Raw genomic sequence first — 22,051 nt, 5'->3', positions numbered from 1 at the left:
TGTTTGTTCATTCTGACTATCTTATCTTTCTCCCAAAATACATCCTTACACTTAGAGATAAACATGCCTGGCATTTATTTTGGAATGCAGCATCTATGTATCAGTGCATGGATGTGCCCTTAACTCCAGAAATAGGCTGTTTGTTTATATGGTGTGCAAGACAATGCAAATTTCTCATGAATCAAACATACTTTCCCCCATTCTTCTAACAGAGTCAGAATGTCTTGTGTGTGGAAACAGAACTGTGTGGCTGTTGAATGGGAGACAGACAACAGTACTTTTACACATGTGGTAAGTCTCTTAGTGATTTGAAAGGCTGGTCACCTGTATTTTGAAACTGGGGCATGATGACACATCCCAGATGACAGGCCAAGTTGTGTTTTTCCTCATTTCAGTGGAGATCATATTACAAAATGATGCAGTTTCCACTACAAAAAAACCTGTACAATATATTGCCTAACTGTGCAGCTTTACAGAAGTTCAGGTATTTTGAAATTGTGCTGCAATCAAGCAAAGTTTACAAATTAGAGAGCAACAGGCATAAGGTTCACATAACTGTTAACATAAAATCACTGGTATTTTATCTAAATAACCCGATCAACTTAACAACCATTTTAAAAAGTATTTAAGTATAGCAAATTCTTGTAATAGTCTGGTTAATTTCTCCAGTTGCTACTATTTTTTTGTGGGACAGAGTCAGAATTTACCTACAGCGTGCCCATAACTGGTGTCGCAGACTGGCTTTTAGCTCATGCAAAAACAATGGAACCTGTTCTGACCGTTAACCATCATATGGCTAGAAAACCACTATTTTTTTCATGTAGCAAACATTATTTTCTTCAAAGCCATAAAGTTTATATTAAAACTAAAACTAGTCTTTGGGAGGGGAATGAAGAAAGAGAAATGAGAAAATTAAAATGAAAGGGGTAGAAGGTATATGAGGAAGTGTGGTGGATATTTGTCTCCTGTGGAGACAGGCTGAACTGATACATGCTATAAGTTAGTAGAGTTAAGTCTATTTAATGTGAAGGTTTGCTCCATTGTTTCTATTAGCAGATCTGATTCATATGGGGGATGTACTCCAAGAACTGATCTGGCTACAAAACCTTTAACACTTTTCTAGATAGATAGATATGTGTATATATAAGGAGATGTGCACTCAAACTCTCTGCAACTTTAAATTCATCTCAATGAAGCCTGTTAACTTTAAATTCCATTATTTTTATTAGTAGCATAAATGTTGTTATTTATGCATGTTCTCTTGAACAAGAATAATTTTTTTTTCTTATCTGAGCAGGATCACAAGTAGGAGAGGCATTGCCCATCTGATTTCAGGAAATCTGAGAAGACATTTAGAGATCCTGCCTGCTGGAACTTCCAGGCAGGAAATTTTTTTTTTTTTTTTTTAGTAATATAGTTAGCTTAATCCCTTAAAAAGGCATCGTGATGGATTTGCATTGTGCTGCTGGAAATAACAAAACACCATAACATTTCAAAACAGGATTTCTGGGATAAGCATCTTAACCTTGAGAGCGCTCTAATATACAACTTACTGTTGTGTTGTTATTACTGGCCCTGGGGCAAACTCTAAAAGAAAGTCTAAAAAGCAGAAGCCTCAAATTACCTTCCTATAGTACGGAAGTAATGTGTTTGATCTGATTAAAAACAAAAATACAGGTAGCTGTAAATGGGTAGGCAGGACCTTTAAAGCATCACCTTCCATTAGGAAAGCATCGTTCTCCCACAAGAAAGTGAAAGAAAGTGCCCTTCAGGGAAGTACAGTCTTTGGTGCATGTCAAGCAGGTGTAAAACACAAACCATAACAGATATGACTTCTGCCCAGATGGCAGGAGAGGAAAAGAGCATTTATTCCACAGCTTTTACCTGGAAGAGACAATATTTTCTTTTCTACTTACTCCAGATTTGTGCTTGAAGGGAAGAGGAGTAAACAGAGAGGGAAAAAGGCCAATGAAAAGAAAGGTCAATTTTAGCTCCCAACTGCAGCTGTATGCAACAGTAACACCTGGCTTAATCCTCTCCCCCTTTGTGGAAGTACTAGGAACTGGTGAACTGCAAGGCAGAGAAAACTAGCAGCAGGAGATAAGAGAGAGCAGGACTAATTCCTCCAGCTAGCCTGCCGCGGTTTCAGCCCAGCCGGTAACAAAGCACCGGGCAGCCGCTCGCTCACTCCCCCCCCCCCCGCCCCGGCCACGGCGGGATGAGGAGAAAATATAAAGAAACGCTCGTGGGTCGAGATAAGGACTGGGAGGGATCACTCCCCAATTATGGTCACGGGCAAAAGACAGGCTCGACTTGGGGAAGGAACAAAATCGATTTAATTTACTACCAATCAAATCAAAACAAGGACAATGAGAAGTAAACCCAAACCCTGGAACACCTTCCCCCCCGCCCTCCCTCCTTCCCGCCTCAACTCCGCTCCCGGTTCTCTCCACCTCCTCCCGCCGGCGGCGCAGGGGAACAGGGGACGGGGGTTGGAGTCAGCTCGCCACACCTTGTCTCTGCCGCTCCTTCCTCCTCAGGGGGAGGAGGACTCCTCCTCACTCGGCCCTGCTCCGGCGTGGGGTCCCTCCCGCGGGAGACAGTCCTTCACGAACCTCTGCAGGGTGAGTCCTTCCCGCGGGCTGCAGTTCCTCACAAACTTCCCCGCCTGGGTCCTTTCCGCGGGCCGGTCTTCAGTCACAGACTGCCTCAGCGCGGGCTTTACCACAGAGTCACGGCCATTTTGGGGGGCATCTGCTCCCCTCCGTGGGCTGGGGGGGGACAGCCTGCCTTACCACGGGCTGTAGGGGCATCCCCTCCTCCTTCCCTGACCTCCACACCTGCAGAGGGACTCCTCTCACATCCCACTCCCCTCACTCACTGCAGGTTCCCCTTAAATCTGTTCCCCACAGGTGTTGCCACTCTCACTGATTGGGTCGGCCTGGGCCAGAGGCGGGTCTGGCTTGGAGCCGGAGAAGCTTCTAGAAGCTCCTCACAGGAGCCAGCCCTGCGGCCCCTACCCTGCTACCAAAAAAACCCGTGCCACACAAACCCATAACATTGCTACATCAAGAAAATAGGGAGAAAAACTCTTGCCTAAGTCTGGGGTAGGTGGGAGGAGCAGAGGACACACACCCAGACACACTAGTTCTCATTTCAACTGTAAAAAGAAAAGTGTCCAGGTTAGACTGCAGTTAAATAATCTAAAACATTTGCTGCTGAAATTAAACTGGGACAACTCAGGAAAGAGGCTGAGGAGTCACCATGGATTGTTTTCTGAAATTATCACATCCATGTGCAGCAGCAGCAGCCAACAGATGATGAGAAAATGTTGAGCATTGTTAGGAAGGACTTTGAGAACAAGGCGGAGGGTCGTGTTTTGCCTCTGTAAAATCTTTGGCACCTACGCCTTGAATATTTTTTGCAGTCCCGGTCTCCACATCCTGAGACAGATGTAGCAGAGTTGGAAGCAGAGAAGGGCAGCAAACACAATCAAGGGATGAAGCGTCCCACATATGTGAAGAGATTGAACAGTCTGGGATCTTAAATTTGATGAGGAGAAGGTGTGCAGGCAGGTTGACTGAGGTTTACAAGGTGATGAAAATGGTGGACTGGGTGACTGCGGGACTGTATTTCACCCAGTCTTGCAGTATTAGGGGTACTTGTTAAAACTAGTAGGACATCAGTTTAAAACAGGTAAATAAAATACCTCTTTACAGAGCAACTGATGAACTTTAGGAGTTGCTGCCACAGGAGGTTGTAGAGGCAGAAGAATGCGTGCTTGCAAAGGAGTTTGAACAAACTCATGAACAGGTCTATAAATAGATACTAAAGGAAATATGGACACATGTACTGCGTGACGTGCCTAATACAATGACTGTGGGTGTTAGGAAGAACAGGTGAATGGATTTGAAAACTGTCCAGGCTCATATGTTTCCCCCTGCTGACTAACAGTTCTTTTTGCTACCATCAGGGCAGAATGCTGGGCTAGAGGAATCATTGTGGTACTATCCAGTAGAGATTTTCTTGCCACCTTTCACAGATAGACTACAAAAGTAGTGATATACTGGTTTTTAACTCGAGTCATTTCTTCAGGCATGAATATGAAAGTTTAACCCATTTCAAAATCCTAACAATTGTTCCTTTGTTATTATTTTAATCTTTTAGCTAATTCACATCGTAAAGGACACACTTTTTTGAATGATAGACATGCCCTTCCAGATACAGACAGAACTTAATTAGTCCATGCCTAGTTTATATCATATGCGTACTCACCTCTGTATGTATACATACGTTCATGAGCACACACATTTTTAAAGAGTAACTATGGAGGTGATACAGTGGGCACTAAAAAGCAGGAAAGTCCGTGAATTTCATGTGACAATTCCCTCTCCAGTTCTTGTCCGGTCTTTAACACCCCAGTCTTGCTTGTGTAGTTGTCTCTGTGCAACTCCAGAATGATAGGGCTGGATCTCCCTCATAGGAACTATCAGCTCTGTAGGGCTCCCCCACAGGCTCTGCCTCCTCAGAAAAATTGAGTGTCAAAGATATAACACTTAGAATGAGACAATGGTTGTGGTCCTTTCATATTGTGCCCTGCTTCAAGAGAAAGCCTGACTCCCACAATGTCACAATCTGTCTCTATTTCAAGAAAGCATGGTCATTAATAGACAAAATGAAAACACAATAGAACTGGTGATAGTACCTTAATAACATTTTGTTCTTACTATCTTTCCTGAAAATTACAGCTTATGTGATGTTTTATAACTCTTCTGAGAGATAAAGAAGAGTGATATTCATATTGTCATTTTACATGTAAATACGCTACCATTAACAGTCTCGAAGGTATATCATATATCTAGATTGCAGAAGAGGTGATTGGATGAACTGGAACTTCAGTTTACCAATTCTCTATATTCTTTTCTATCTCCTGGTGGGTGTTGTTTTCACTGGCAATTATCATAAAATAAGGAATTGCTTATGCTTAAACAATACTCCTACTTGTTTTATGACTGCAGTCTGGCTATCTTGTGACTGTCCTCAGTAGTTATCATGTGAATGTCTGTTTTAATTTCTTTTACCATGAGTATATCTGCCTGGAAATTTCCATCCATCTTGCTATAAAAACAGAGAGGACATTGTTCCCAGAAAATATGTTCTTTATATTGTGGGAAAAAGTTTCCCCTTGGTGTTAATGTGCTTATATACTCCACTCCTTTTTACCTTGATGGTATTCCATGCAGGTTCTTATACTGCACCCAAGACTGTGGTGTCTGAACACCTCATACAGCTAAGCACCCATCAAGGTGAGCTATGTCGACGAAGTTTCCGCTCCATTCCCTCTCCTCACATAAAAGTATGCTATATTGGATCTGGGTGCACATATTCCTCAGCTACTAATTGGTTTTGAGCTGCTGCGAGGAAAAGTAAAGTAAGGTCAAGGAAAGAAGTTTTACAGTAATGCTGGAGAGTTCATCTTTTCAGTCATTCTTATATCTATCAGGAATTAATTTCAAAGTTTCAGACCCAGAGATGAAAACAGAGATGAAAGTATGCATCCTGAACTCATGAGCAACACCCCTAAGGTGAGGGAATGCTCAAAAAGCACTGCTGTCCAGACTAATAATAATTGAAAGTTCCCAAAGATGTGGCACTACTTGATCTTACTGTATTGAATATTTATTTGCAAATACTTGTCATAAATACTGATTTTTATAGGATTTAATTCTGTGGCAGGGTAGGTAAATTGCTGCTGCCAAAAGAAAATCTGAGTTTCTGCTTTCTACCCATAGAAGCACACCTGAGCACTGTTACTTGGGTAGTATTTCTCCAATTAAGTCTGGGGGCTATGGCTTGCAAGTACTTGCAGATATTATTATTTGTGGCCACATAATATAACCAGTTATAGGTGACTTCACAGTAGTGAAACATTATTGGGGGAGTTCAGCAACAAACATTGCCAAAGAAATCTCAGCAAGCAGGTCCTTACCAGTTTTTCTGCAAACTGCTAGAGAACTGCTTTACTGCAGTTTGCTTACTCTGATGGTCAGAAAAGATACTGCCATTTATGATGTCTGAAGAGCTGTGTCTTCCCCTATAGCTTCAATTGCTAGTGCTGCTGCACAGACGAAGCTGATGGAGCACATTATGGATTTTTCACTTGCCTGGAAGAGGAAAATCAATTTCCATCTAATAGAGCAGGAGGTCACTAAACAGTACCAGCTGCTCTGTGACACTGTAGACTTAAGTAGTGGTCCTATGAGACAGACAAGAGTAGGGAACAGGATCCTGGAGTGCATTAGTACACAGATAAATAGAGAGGAAAATTAGACACTAAAAAAAAACCAAACCAAAAAAACCCCTGCGAAAAGAGAGTAAGCTGCAATTTCTTAAAGAATATCTGGACAGAAACTCTGCACACAGAAGCTGGAGCAACTGCATCTGAGTCAGACTTGCTAAATAATTTTCTTATGATGGAGAGCTTGAACTCACATGCACACAGTAACTCCACCACAGGTGAGACTGTGGGTCATTCAGTAAAAGACAGCTGGGACAGCTGCAGCTCTGAGTGATATATAATCTTTTGCAATTGCAAGACAGTTTGAAATGAGATGTAGGCAGCTTACTGCTGGGATATATTTAGGACACATGGGTATGAATAAGTAAACAAGTGAATAAAAGCAATCCACATAATGTTCTAGAACCAAACTGAATGGAGTTGTGCCATTATCCTTGTTTTCTCTGGTCATTTTCCTATTGAGGGGAATGACCAAGGGAGCTGATGGGACAGGAAGAATCTTCACGCTTCTCAGAACAAAAGCTGAATATCGTGTCAAACTGTGATAAAATAATCAGTTTGTATTTGTGTAAAAAGTAGGCTTTTCTCCTATGAGAACATGGCTGGATATCTTGTCCTTGTTTGTAACTTCCAGGTGACAAGTTCATTATAAGGAATATGCATACACCTCAGCATTAGTGTTCAGCTGCGTTGTCACCTCACACAGGCTAGTGTTCAAAGCTAACAAGGTTTGCTGCTGATAGCTGTGTGTGTGCTATCCCTTACCCTGCCATAAACAGGGAAGAGGACAGGCTGAAGCAACCTGGTGAGACTGCTTGCACAGGTTCCCTGACAGGTGGTGATGACAATGTGTGTTCAGTAGCTGAGAGAGGAGAGACCCAAAGACAGATTGACATAATGAGGAAATATCAATGCTTTAGGAAGTGTTTCTGTGGGATGCGTATTATCTGGAAGAGAAACATTGCATTGGGAATTCCAGGAAGATCCAGGAAGACACTGAAGAGAAGCTGAAGGACTTTTGTTTGCAGGTGTGGGACAAGCAGCCAGTGAGAAAGCAGCTAAGTAGGCCCAGATAGTTGAGAAGAAAAATAATTGTGGGGCCTACATGGCCATGGTGCATACCTGTACATTGCATAAAACCAGCAAACGCTAAAAACAGAGCAAAAAAACAAAACCAAAAAAGCCATTGCTCTCATCCCCCACTTATTTTCCAGATGGCCACAATGAACGAAGATCACTGTACTCCACAGCAAGGTACATAAAAAAGAAACAGACACATAAGCGACGGATCCTGAGGTGCCTGCTCAATTCAAACACTCCCTTATTTTGCAGATAGTTCAGCTGTCTTCAGTAAGGATACTACTCCCAGTCAATGATGTCAGATTAAAGCCTTAAATAGATCATCAGTTGATAAAACAAAGTTATGGTGCTGCTATTCCAGCTCAGGCTCAATTAGAACATGTTATGATTTTACTAAAAGGAGTTTTACTCAGTACCAGCACTTAACAGCAGTAGATTGTCATGGAAGCAAACAGTTGCCAAAAAAATCAATCAGTAAATCAAAGGGGAGATGTTCTTCAGGAAACAGTCTTTGGGTTTTCTTCCTACCTAGAAGTATGACACAGTAACAAAAGATCAAAATTTAAAAAAAAAAAGAAAAAGAAAAAAGACTCCCTTAATTTAATTGCATTTGCTTCAGTACTTTAGAGAATTTATGAGTGAGACATATATATCTACTAAGCATCTATTCCATCTTGAATTACACTCTCTTGGGTCAAATTTTTGGAGATTCACTGCACGGGCAATGAAGCAAAGAATGGATCCAAATTGGTTTTAAATTAATCACACTCACAGTTAAAAAGCAGAGCATCATCACTTAGGTTAAATGTCAGTTGTTCATCTTCAGATTCATGTATTTTTTTAAACTTACAATAATTGACCTTTTCAAGTGTAACACCCAGTTAAAACCTGGAGAAAATGACAATATGATAAGAGAAGGACAATTTCAGTTATGACAAAGTCATTATATAAAATATGAGATATGAAGATATTAATTAATCTCTTCTCACCATTCTCCACAGTAGGGCAATTACACTTTTGGATTGATGCTACTTGTAATGGATGTGATTTCACAGCTGAATTAGAGGTGGGCAAAGAAGATAGGAAAATGAGTTTAAAAAGAGTGCGAAAGGCTTCATTCAAAGCTACAGAAGTCCGTAGAAAGATTATAATGGATTTCTGTGAGCTTTATATCAGGCCCTTAGCACACAAATGAAAATTTGTTCAGGTTTAAATAACTTGAGTAAAATAGCTACCTCTTCGGCTATTGCATTCCCTTTGAATTTGCCTCTTTGGTCCTCTTTTTGCAGTCACAGACTGTCCCTTGTAAAAATAGCACAAACCTTCTTTGGGAAGAAGAATGAAAGCATCTTGTTGCAGGGCATCCCTGAGTAAGTATACCATCTGAGGGAGTTTCTTACATGCCACTCTCATCCTGCTGACTTTTAGGAAGGGCCACTGCAGTCTGGTCCCCCCTTGTTGTCACTGAATACATTTAGCACCTGGCAGCAGACACATTTTTATCTCAGCTTATGGGAAAATTCATTTTTTCCATTAAGCTGTGAATGTTTAGGACAAAATAATAGCCTGGCTTTCTTCAGTGCACCAGAGCATGTTGGAAAGTAAACTGCGTACTTGCTGGGAGCCAGGAAGTGCATGCGTGGGCCAGGTTTGTGCCAAGAAGGAATTGTTCCTCTTAATTTTTGGCAGATGAACAATGTCAGTGAAGTCAATGGGTCTGTTCACAAACTTACACACTTTGGGACCAGCCTGCTCCATAGCTGGGCTGCAGAAACAGAGCTTTGGCCTGCTCCAGTTAAACCAAATGACTACAATCTCACTGGGTTTAAAGGGACAAAGCACTAATAAATGAAAGATCGCCATGATGAATAAAGTGTTGATCAGAAGTCTTATTTCCTGCAAGTTTATTGTCGGCTTGGGACCATACGAGTCATTCTGGGATAGATCTTGTATTTCTAGCACAGACAAAACTCCCATTGGCTTCACAAGAAGTTTTGCTGAAAGTAACATTGAGTAAATCTAGGTTTGGGCTGCATCATTATCTCAGCTTTCCCCAGTGAGCTATGGTATTGTGCTTTAATTGGTATCATGTTTGTCAATCTTTCAGTCACATCTGCTACTTAACAGGTCTTCCTAGATCATTCATCATTTGTTCTTGAATTTTCAATGATTTAATAAAATCCTTTGAACCGAATAATGACATTAGCACTACAAATAAACTGAGTGATTTCATTACACTTCACATATTTTATTTTGGCTTTCATTGTTATGACAACCAAGCAGCTCTGTACATTTGGGAAACAAAACCAGTTTTATCTGGAAGACTATTTAATGTTTTATGAAACTAAAATGAATCTGTGCTTAATAATGTGTGGACTCAAAATGAAAGCACACAAGCCTTCTTGGGGGTGAGATTACAGGGTGTTTCAACGAAGAAAAACAGATTTTTAAAGACCTAGTTTTAAAAAAAAACACACCATAAAAAAATCTTCTAAGACAACATTTACAAGTTAAGGTATATAATGCAGAACCTAACCAAAGCCCACTAACGGCGATGGAAATCTGTCCACTGATTTCAATGGGTGTTGACTCAGTGCTTTTAATGGCAATTAATGATTTCACAAGAATAATGCACTCTACAGAATTGGGTTTAATTCCCACCCCTCACCCGTAACATGACCCTCAGCAGCACAGTCCTTTGCCCCATACAATAGGAGAGATTTGGGACATTCAGGAGAGATTCTTGGACATGGCATGGTCCCCAGATAGTCTTATAAAAATTTATCGTGTACCTTTATTGCCTTTGGCCTTTAATAAGGAGACTTCGAGCAGCTTTTGACTGCAGATATCGTGCCATGCATTTAGGCTGCCAGACAGCTTATCATGCAAGAGGTTGTGTGTGGGAAGTCTTGAGGGGCCACAACTGTAAGCCACCGGCACCTCCATTAGGTGTCCCCAGATTCTCTTAGCTGCAAATGTTTAAGAGAAATGTTATTGACTTTGAAGCATGGGGGCTAGGATGTGACGAAGGAGGAAAAGAGTTGCCAGTTCTTCCAGGTCAGCTCATTTTCATTGGATTGAATAGCAACACAAGTTAATTCTCCATCAGCTATTTTCTGTCTCTGCAACCACCAGAAATTACTTCAGTCATGATGGAAGTGACTTGGCAATGGAGAAGCAGCAAAAGGATAAAGGAAAACAGCAAAAGCTCCATACACATACCAGAAAACAAGATGGATCTGCTGTTCTCTAGATTAATGAAAAAGACAGGAAAAACCTGGGACAACCATACAAGAGTCAAAACAAGAAATATGCACACATACAAGCTAGCTGCCAGGGTCAGGAAGGATATGAAGGCAAATCCCTTTCATTTCCTGAGCAGAACCCACAGCAGGAGGCTGGGAATTTCTCTGTAATTCTGGAGATCATGCCACAAGCAAATGTGAAAGGAATCTGATGAACCCAGTGACCCTAAAATGAGTGAGAAAGTAGAAAGTTAGTGTTCTCTTTTTCTAAAATTTTAAGTCAGAAGGTAGAAGAAAGGATTAGATGACTATGCTGAACAGCTGGGAACTCTTCTGGTCATATACATCTTGATGATCAGAAAAGATAGAAAAAATTACTCATAATAGGAAACATTTATGATTCACTGATCCTATTACTGAATAGACTTAGAGTCTGGACAAATGAATTCCAGCAATAAAGATCGGAAACCCTACTGTAGTGAGTCCAGTGCAAAAGAAGAAAGCAAGCTAAGGTTATCTGAGTAGACAGAGCTTATTGTTCTGTGCTACGATATGCTGTACTATGTTACAGATGTACAATAATGACATTTTTTCCCCGTTGGCTCACTTCAGCCTGAAGGGATCATGTTTATGATACTCTTGGTAGAATTGAAAAAAATAGGTATTTTTTAGACTGATATTCAATTTAATTTCCAATATTTATTTTACTTTTTAAAAAGTAGTTGCATTTTCAAAACTAAAAATAGTTTTAAAAGTTCACTTTCAAAATGTCAAAATGTTGTGGGGGTTTTGCATTTTATTTTATATTTTCTCAAATTTGGAATATTCACATATAATTTTGATCAATCCATACTTGCAGTTTTCAATACACAATAAATTTCACCAACAATTCTTGAGCAGAAAAAAAACCAAAACAAAAAGAGAAAGCTACTAGGTGCAATGAGATTGGTGCAGGAAGGAAAATCACATCTGACTTGAGTTCTCTGTTAGGCCAGAAATATGAACACAGTAATATGAACTGTGAAGGAAATGTGTAAATTTTATATTTTTTTCATTCCTTTTTCCTCCCCAAGATCTCTAATGCCCAGCTTTCACTGCACTGAATAACCAGAGAAGCAGTTCTGAAATTCAAGTGTAGTGGAACAAGCACCTTTCAAAATTGCACACGGGAAGAATGTCAGTATTTAAGCCTGAATCTGCATCCTTCACTTGTGTTCAGTAACCCTCACAAAGTGAAAAATGTGTATAAATACGACTAAACCAGATTGTACATGGCATAGGAATTGACTTTGTAAATACAAGCAAAAAAAAAAGTAGTAAAAAAAACCAAGGGCAAATAGGGTCATAATCTTTTAATATTAATCAAATCTCAACTAGACTAATCGCAGAACTTAGGATGCACATATGTAAGCTAAAAGTCACTCATCTTCAACAATTTTATGCTGGATATCTGATCCAGGAGACCATAATACCACACATAAGAGAATGTTCTTTGGTCGTAATTATTAAAAGTAAAGAAAAACACTTGAAATGATTGTTTGTTATTAAAATGGACCAATAAGACATAAAGTCTATGTATGCAGTTAATTTCAGCATTAGACTACCTAGGAAGCTAAGGTGGCACAACTTTGTCCTCCAAAATAAAATGTCACCCAAAAAAGTATGCACAGAGATTACCTACCTGTAATCTCTGGCACAGCATGGGGATCTACAGAGAAGATAAAATTTATTTTTTTCATTAGCAAAATAAAACAAGTATGTTAATCAACAATCAGTTTCATTTTCAAGAATAATAAAAATTAAGTTTCAATGAAAAAAATCCCATACTCAGATTTTATGTCAGAATAAGGAGAATAATAGCAGTTCATTGCTTATAAACTTTGCTTTCCACTTACTTTTCTGTCAGCTTTTTCACCTTATATTCAGCAGACTCGACACTGTGACTGTCTTGTGTCTAACCTAACATCCTTTATCCTCTTTCCCTTCTAACATCTAGCAGTTCATTTAAAGTACGTGGCACATTGCAGTGCCATATATAGAAACATGAGTTAGCACTCAAAGGCCCAGCTTAAGCCAGCTTGCTCAAATGGAAGCAAAATGATTCCAAGTTATGGCACTCTGCCAAGGGAGCACTATTAACACTGTTATAACTGACTCTAGCTCAAGCGTTGCTGTGTTGTCTTGCACCTTAAATTCATACCCCATCTCTCCTAAAGTACATGCAAAAACTGCATTGATCATGTACATTTCCAGTATAAGATCTTGATAGTGTTTTGAAGCCTAAAGCAGATAAGACTTACTTTTACATGGCATGTCAAACAGGAACAGTCGTAAAATATCAAATTAAAATATATGTTAAGGTTTCCTCTTAAGTGTAATAATCACCTCCATGACTTACACGTGGTAAAACACAGGAGTAAGGAAATATACAAGCTGCTTCCTTTTGTTTGCTTATCCTGTAATCATTGCTTCCATATTTCAAGGCATTGCATTCATATTGCTTATATTGCATATCTGTGATGGATCTCATCACAACTCTGCAAAAACTTCCTCTGAGAATTATTTTTCCTCAAAATAATAAAAATTATGACTAAGGATTTTTCCTTTCCTAGGTGGAATGGAATTAATGTTTTTATGGAATTTTTCATTTTTTCCTCTACTCCTCTCAAATTCCTGAAGAAATAAATCTACAGGCTAACATAACTTAAGTAGCAGTAAGAGAATTATGCCAGACTTCAAAGATGTCCTGATGGCCTATCAGTTGGTATCAGTTTTCTGTCTCTTGAGTGCTGTAGAGTGTGTAATCTGTTCTGATAGGCAGATGGATGTGTGAGTTTGATGTACTGACACAGTACTAATAATCCCATTAGACCCAAAGATTAATGATGTATTGTGCTTTGTGCATGCCTGCCTCATCCATCATGTACCTGGTAATAGAGGGGTGGGAAGCAGACCTTTTATGTAATCAGTCAATAGCTTTGTTAATCTAATTGCCAGTAATAATAGTCTTACTGGTAGAAAGGATTCCATTCACAAGCATCCTACATTTTCTAATGATGTTCCTTCATATTATTCCTAGCTAGCACCTACAGAAATGCATATTTTTATCCGTTATTTCAAACATTTGCTTTTGCCTTGAAGGGCTATTTTGTTCTATAAAAGCCACTTCAAAACTTCATAGAACAGCAAATGACATGAACTTTGAGATAAAAGTCAAGAGCAAACCAACTAGTGGGAAGTTTTAATCTCAGAGATTTAGCTGGATCTCAAGTGGAGCTACCAGAAAGTCAGTAAACCTAATTGGCATGCTTCATTTTTAATAGTAACACAATTTCAAAAGTTCTGAGGTAAAATTTATTCCATCACAAGCTACTTATACAAGGTCCAATGAACTACTCTTATCTTCACCAATGTCTTGACATATATCTTAGTAGGAGGAGAGGAAGTGGGTGAACGTCATGTAAAAGGAATGAGTTGTAATGGGCAATGCATACAGGCAATCAGCTTCTGTAGTGGTTAAGAGGCATCACCAGCAACACTTTATAATTTAGTAGATAAGCAATCACCAAATATAGTTAGGTGATATTAAGCCATTGGAGCCAAGAGCACAAATTGCAAACAGTTATGTTTGTGAAATAAAATCCTGCTCCCACAGAAAGCAGGGTGAAAATTGCCGTTGACTTCATCAGGGCAGCAATTCCATTTACAGATGTTAGCGCTGGAGAGAAACATTTATGATCACTTGGTTTGAAGCTCGTAAAGACATAGCATGAAATTCCTTTGAGTGAGTCCTGCATCCTGCCAAATGGCAATGCGCTTGAATGACATCATGTCTCATAGGAAGACAGGCTACTTAGATTTAAAGAATTCGAGAGCTGGATAAACTGTCACATACCTCAAAATCTATTCCAATACTAGACTAGTGTGAAAAATGTGCACATGTTTTCATTTTAAGTTTGTCTCATTTTCATTTTATCTAGCTTCCAGCTTATCTGCTAAATCAAAGTGCTGTCTGGCATGAGAGGTCTTCTCTCCTTGCATGTATCTATAAACTGTGATCAAATCACCGCTTAACCTTCCCTTTGCTAGGATGAGCTCTCTGCATCTCAGCATGTTTTCTAGGTCTCACAGTCCTTGCAGAGCTATATTAGTTTCACAGTGGCAGCTGGCTTTAGGCAAGCCTTTGGAGTATTATCATTATTTATTTACAAAGATCTGTCATTTGTTATGGTTCAGTGATGTTGTAGAAGCAGATATGGGTATCAGTCTGGGAAGCAGTTGGAGGGGTGCTGACACTACTGTTGGGGAGTTTTCATGTGACAAAGGCCACGAGTTCGGCAGGATTTTCAGGTGGTTTCTAAACTCTTGGTTTAATCAGATGCCAAACCATATACCAGCATGTTTGCTTGTTATGGCTTAGTCCCAGCAGATGTCATGTAGAGTACCTTGCCACTGGCTTTACGTAAGACTGCTCTCTTGGTGCTGTCCACACACAGGATGCTATCATGGAGCGCAGCTCTCAGAACGAGCTGACATCTCGGACATAACATACAGTTTCTTATTTCTTCCTCCGCTCAGTAGAAGGGTGAAAGATGATGCTGAATAATTTTTTTTTTGTTCAGAAGCCTTATCTTTTTATTCGTGTTTTAAAAACAATACATCCATAAAGGAGGGAAGCAATTGTGTTAAAGAGAATACTGTGAGAAGGAATACTGCTGGCTTCTTGATTAATTTTAATAACACCTTGTTTAAAGAAATATACTATTTTTACAGTATTTGTGTGAAAGGGAAAAAAGATTTTTTCAGCCTTTAATTAAATGAATACACAGGACTGGCACAAGATTTCATCGCCTTGTTCATACTTTGTTGTGCACTGAGATGCATTATAGTTTTAATAAAGTTGCATCAATAAAGTTCCATGATTACCACATTTACCTTACTATTCAATTGGGCTAAATTATAGTTGTATCTTCTAGCTTAATTTTGACCAGCCACATTACCATTATTATATAAAGTCAAAGATTTAGTTAAGTAGAAACTGAGAAAGAGGGAGAGTTAGCTTTTTTTTATTGCTAAAAATCAAAATAGTTTGCCTTTTTACCTAAACATAATCAGAGAGAAATATAATGAATTCACATACTGGAAAATATACTGACAAATGGTCCAAAGAATTTCTCCTTTCAATATCTTTTCATATTTTATATCTTGTTCACTTCCTAAACCTGTCATAACCACATCAGTTAATAGATAAATTCACAATTCTTGTTATCTCAAGCACTTTACTCAAACTTACATCACCACTTATTATTCTATTCCCCTCAACTTTTTTTTGTTATAACTAAAGAAAAAAAAAATTTCCAGCAACAACCCAAACATAATTTTACAAAAATGCATGTTTATTTTCCCTTTAAAATAAAAAGGAACCCCAATTAATTGGCAACAGAATAAATCTCTATATTAGCAATGCTGTATGTGCATCAAACAAACTTCTTTGGCATCTGTTTGAAGGCCTTGCTCACGTTTCTGCACAGCTATAGCACCTTAATAGGGTCAGCAAGATAGTAATTAGCAGTTGTGTATTCCTTTTCAAAAAACACCATGTCTGTTGCATTTGCCAGCATCTCTGCTGATGGTAGTGTTAGATTAGGACTTCAGTACTCACAGGGTGGCTGTCTTAATCAGGCAGGTGGCAGGAAACTTGTCTCACCTTACGGTTATGCAGTGACTGACTTCAATAGAGCTGCCTCAATTTACTACACAAGATGTGGCAATATATCTAAAACCTGCTGCTCTTGCTCACTAATAGCTCCACTGAAGTCAGGCACTGCATGTCTGCAGAGAAAGATATCAGCTGTATGTCTATAACTGCCTGTTTTTTCATTTCATGCTCAGTATTCTGGGTTTCAGATCAAATAATTTAATTCCTTCTTGATTAATACAGCTCAGTTTGAATGTTAGGTGGGCTTGGGCCAGGTGGCTGGAATACAAAGCATTCAGTATGGCTCCAGGAGATTCCAGCTGAACTTTGCAGAACTTGCTAAGATTTTTGTGTTTTCAGCCAAGACCCTTCCAAGACTTCCAGCCACACCTAGCTTTACTTTTGCAAGTAGGCAGGTTTGGATTCTTCACATGAAGACTCTAAAAAAAAAAAAGAAGATAGAATGAGTCTCTTTCCTTGCAGTAATTCCTGCAAATGGGAAGTGACTCATTCTCCCTCTTTGCCCTTGCAATATCTGAAGAACATGATGTTATTTATTACTACTTTAATTCTTTTAAAAAAAAACGTTTCCTGTTTGCTTCTAAGACATCACCACTTTTTTGTGGCTAGTGCCACGCTAAATTATATATGAGCAGTTCCTTTTGTGACCACCTACAAGGCTTTGAGAATTTCAAACAGGATTTGTCTGATCAAGAAGCTTACCTTTGGTTTGACACAAAGATATCTCTAAGCTATTTTCTACAAGTGTGCCCTTACATGAGTAGTCTGATTTCCACTGAATTTCCAGCACCCAGAGTTAAGTCTGTGTGAAAAATGCTTTGCTGTGTTGGAATAAAGTAGTCATTAATCTCCTCAAAGAAGAGAAGCCAAAGAGGCAGTGCTGATGTTAGCTTTTTTCCTAGGAGAGTCTGTAGGGGTCCGTCCCCCCCCCCCCCCTTCTCCTACTGTCTTTGTTACCTGCTGTTGCTCTCATATGAGGGTAGGGCACACGTCCCCAGTGGTGAGGCTGGAGGAGGGCTGCCCATGCAACCACAAAAGCCAGTGACGGGAATCCCAATGGCTCTTCAGTGTGCTGGGCCCAGCTCATAAAAAGGGGCAAAAAGCAGCTTCATCATCCCAGAGCTTCCCAGGAGAACCGTGACAGCTGGAATCACTATTATCTCTGCTCCCTGTTCCCACCAGCGGGTAGTCATTTTCTATGAAATTGGCGATATCCAAAGTTCAGTCAAATGCAAAGTAAACAAACTGAAACAACTGAGATAAATATTTGCTTTCTAATCCCTTTGAGTGACAGGAGACTTCAGTAACACTTGTAATGGATTAAAAAACAATTCAGGCTACTAAAACCCCTCCCCCAAATAAGCAAAAAAAGTCCTAATCTCTTAAACAATTCCTCATCCCAGGTCAACTCTGAGGAGATCAAGGGACATTTCTTGTCACTATTTATAATCCTGCGACAATAGTGCAGCTGTTAACCTTGCACTGACTTTGTTAGCTGCCTCCTGATGCCCTGTGCTACAAATGGGTCAGAAGCAGGTACTGTAAAGGAGAAGATGGAAGCAGACTGCTTCTTTGTTACAGGTTCATTACAATGGAACTATCTCTGGCAGAAATATTAGAAGAGCTGATATGAAGGTAGAAAACTGAATAGGCTTTTAGTTTATTATTGCATGGTCATACTCCTGAGGTCCACAGTTTTACTCTGAAGGAAGAGATTGCCCACAATGAGTTTCACACTTCACCATTTTCCCACAGAATTAGGAGATTAGCCCTTCAAGTCTCTTCCACACTCTGCTTGTAGCAGCAAACCAGGGCTTTTAGGTTTGTAAATGGCCTTTACACAGCAATAAATTTTGATTTTATGTGTGATTACTCTCACACATGCATTTTCTAGATGTAGAAACAGAAAGGGAGGGCAGATTTTCATGCATCTCAGCCAAGGAAAAGGAGATAGTTTATCTATAAGACAATGAGAAGGGGAGCTTTCTGATTCTGTTTTATCATGGCATGCAAAGACCACCATAACAATGTAGTCTGCAATACATGGCTTCTCCATACTGCCTGTGGCAAATGCTTATTTAAGTGTCTGAATGATTCAGGCTGCATGTTCCAGCTACTATATATGTACACAGTAACATCTGGCAAGTTACTGAAACTAAAATTGCTGACTGCTTATTAAAGTATTTTTCATTGATTTTGTTTAAACCATAAAGGGCTGCTTTTGATTATCTGGCAAATCCACATCCTAATACTTTAACTTTCCCATATAAGTTTGTAACTCTCAGTGCTATGCAGTTTAAATGAACTTGGGATTTATTAGAGAGAAAAAAATCTCTTGGAAAGGAAAAGATGAAATATCCCATTGCTGCTGACTTTTCCTAGTACCATCATTTTATATTCTGGCTTCATACAAGGCTGAATTCTCAACCCAATGAATGGAGTTGCCCTTCTGAAATTTGTGGATGAATCTATCCCACATAGCCCTTTATCATTCATAATGGAGTTAGACAAGTGATGTGTTTGCCCTTCAATAAACAAGCAGGTTTTGGTCCACAATTTTGTTCGAGGAAATCTTTAACATTTTGAAAAAGGAACACCTCATTCTTAGACTGACACCATACAAAAAGAGCATCTTAAGTTATTGTGCTTTTTTGTCTCAAGAATATCTGGAAGATATTGGATCACCCTTTTCCTGTACAGTTCTGTACACCATTTCCCTTAAAACACCCACACATTTTCTGTGACCTCTACAAAAAAAATGTCATATCTGAAAGTGTTTTGCCACTGAAATCAGCTTTCAGGTTCCCCCCCCCCCCCAAAAAAAGAATGCCTAAGTTAAGAAAACGTAGCCAAAACTGAAGTCAAATGTTTTCTGACCAGACTTAGTAAATAATTCTCCAATTCCTTTTCAATTTGAACTTGAGGTTATAGAACATACAGGTCCTGACTGTGTTAAAAATCAGCCATTCTCTTTCACAAGGTTGCTTAAGGAATTATATTAAAAGGAATGTGTCATTCACCAACAGAAAAATTGATCTGAAAGATTAGTAAACCAGGTTAGCTATAGGTCCACCCCTCTAATTAGGTTTCTTCTTGCAGGAGGTAGAAATAAACGGACACCTGTAAAGTTGAAAGCAGACGACGTTTATTGCTAAAACACACACATATTTATAATCACATATTCTGCAGTCACTGTACACGCACACAAGCATAAAATATGATTGGTTATACCAACTCTGTACACGCGCATAAACATAGGACATAATTGGTTATACCAACTAAAACATGCGAAACTTGTCTCAGTCTAATTGGTCAAGATAAACTGCCGAATTGAGGTTCTTTGTGCCAAGTTCCCTTTATTGTGGAATGCGCACCTGTGTTCTTCTAATTGGCATCTTTCTTTTTTTGTCTTCTTGTTTATTCTGTTCAAGGTCTTCTAAAGGTGTCTGGAATGCTCTTGCGACTGTTAGCTAAATATGTGTCCACATCTTCTGAGTCTACAGTTTTAAGCTTTTGCACAGTTTTTCCACTCATGGTTAAATGCTTTCGGATTTACATTTAATTCCCCCTCCCCATTAATCTATGGTAATAATGGATCTACATCCAGTGGTCTCCCTAGACCCTGGCAACAGGCAGATATGGCAGAAACCCATTGATGGTCAAAGAGCAAGGTGTTATGACTATTGAGCATGTAGGATTGCAGAGGCTTGCAAAAAGAAAATAGGCTTTTTGCTGTGAACTCTGAAAGAGCAGAGCCAATGACTTTGTTGGGCAAGGAACTGAACACCAGTGAATTTTCATCTGCTGTCACCTGTTTGACAAGGTGACTCAGGCTAAAGAGCATACTTTGGGAAGATGAATTTGCAGTTTTGCTAAGAAATTTTGAACTGTCACCCTTGGGCAGTGCATAGACTTACATGAATGGTTTCCAGACACTACCCCTAGAGCATGATATCCATCACACTGATAGACCATAACCCAGTTTTAAGCCAGTCAGGAACAAAATCTTTTTGGATAAGAAAATAAAACCTTCTTCACCACAAAATTTAACTGTGGTGCATATAAAGCATTTTAGAGCCAAAATATGTACACTACACAACAAAACTCTGTGCACATTCTGAACTTATTTTATTGCACCGAGGGATGTATTTATTTGGCTAGTATGGAAGAAAGATCTCAAGTAACTGTTTAAAGGTGGTCTAGCTAACAACTGTGTCTCCATAATGGTGTTTCAAACTAAGCCAGTCTTAGATGTCTCTGCTTAAATACCTCAGATTTGAAAATTAGTCATAAATGTGTACACATTCCCATGTATGTCTGCAAAACAAAATACATGCATAATGATTAATGTGTGACTCAAATTTAAAAAAACACTATTTGGCATGAAAGATAGGCAGCAAAAGACATGCTACACCAATAATATAATGCGTAAGACTTGCTTTTGTCCTTCAGAAACACACAGAGTAGCAACTAGGAAATAAGATGAAAAACTGTGTGGTTTGTGTTCTGCATGAACTTGAAGAAAAGGTAGAACAAGCCTAGCAATCCTCCCTCGATTTTTCCAGCCCATTAAGTACTAGTTACAGCACAGAGTCACTGATGACTCTGATGATTCAAATTAGGTGACAGACAGCAGCGATACTGCTGAATGGTTTTTACAGTGCCTTCAGGTAAAGCCTTTGTGTCTCAAAATAAAGGCAGCTGCATTAAGTGGCATCTTTCTAAAGGTGTTACATTCCTTGCTGCACTGGGCTCTGTTGCCTGCCTTGCCAAGCCTTGCTGCTGGAGCACTGCAGGAATCACAGAATGCTTTCAGGCACAGGTTGCTGTTGTACTTGGTGTCTTCCGAAACTTGTTTTCAAAATTTCTCTTGCTTTCTAACCTGTTTGAACCCTACAAAGAGTCTTGTCCAGCTGTCTGGAGACTGCACAGCTTACTGTGGGCATTGCCACTTTCATGGAAACATGGTGAGATTGTAATCATACAACCAAGAGGCAAGAAAACTGAGGTGGAAAATCCCAGTTTATTTTCCCCACCCTTCTTAAGATCTCTGTCTATATAGGTCACACCCTTACTTCAGGATGTATTCACAAACACATCTGAAGGCAGCTCATTGCACAAGCTCTTTCCAAGGAGGCTTTACAAACCCAAGCTCTTTATGGATATTGATATTCTAATCTCCGATTGCTTTTACCCATACTATCCTTGTCCTAATGCAGTAGTGGCTGGAATTACACTTCTTTAACACCACTTCATGAAGAAAAAAAGAAAAAAAAAAAAAAAAAAAGAGTCAGTATTTGCCATTTCTTAGTAGTTCCGGACAGGGAGGAAAACAGAACAGATGCAGTCCCATATATGACGGTGTAAACCTGGCATGGCTATTTCCTGGTGAGCAATTGCTCTTGATTTATATACACGTACAAAGAATCAGAATCTTTCTTCTGTTAAGGAGAAATCTTGTCTCCCAAACAGAAAGAATGGTAGTTGTATTTAAAAATAATAAATCACTACTCACTGCTACTTTAAGCAGTGTTTTCTCTAAAAAGAAAAAAATGGATACCTGCTGGATTTTAATGCGATATCTTTTTTCCTGGAAGTTTTGATTTGTTCCCCACTGTCATACTTTTTTGCACTTTCTTACTCTTCAGGGTGGTAAGTTTTTATCCTTGCGTCTCTTAGAAATAAGTGGATGCAGCATATGTTCCTTAA

General features: G+C 39.3%; 2 long non-coding RNA genes across 3 annotated transcripts in view; one reads left to right on the top strand and one right to left on the bottom strand.

The window, feature by feature from the left end:
• The window catches only part of LOC128142343 (uncharacterized), a 49,702-nt gene extending 46,987 nt beyond the window's left edge, over nucleotides 1–2,715 (bottom strand). The window contains exon 1 of the long non-coding RNA XR_008235355.1: nucleotides 2,513–2,715. This is a non-coding gene — a long non-coding RNA (uncharacterized LOC128142343). The remainder of the gene's footprint in view (nucleotides 1–2,512) is intronic.
• The window catches only part of LOC128142344 (uncharacterized), a 172,726-nt gene that overhangs the window by 75,511 nt on the left and 75,164 nt on the right, over nucleotides 1–22,051 (top strand). Inside the window, exon 1 of one of the 2 annotated variants that reach the window (XR_008235356.1) lies at nucleotides 8,671–8,748. The exons of the other annotated variant lie outside the window; for it this stretch is intronic. This is a non-coding gene — a long non-coding RNA (uncharacterized LOC128142344). Of the gene's footprint in view, nucleotides 1–8,670; nucleotides 8,749–22,051 lie in introns of those variants that run through there. 2 annotated transcript variants of the gene reach the window in all.

This window comes from Harpia harpyja, chromosome 5 (assembly GCF_026419915.1).
Source record: "Harpia harpyja isolate bHarHar1 chromosome 5, bHarHar1 primary haplotype, whole genome shotgun sequence".
Lineage (NCBI taxonomy): Eukaryota > Metazoa > Chordata > Aves > Accipitriformes > Accipitridae > Harpia > Harpia harpyja.
This window is presented reverse-complemented; position numbering and strand designations above follow the sequence as displayed.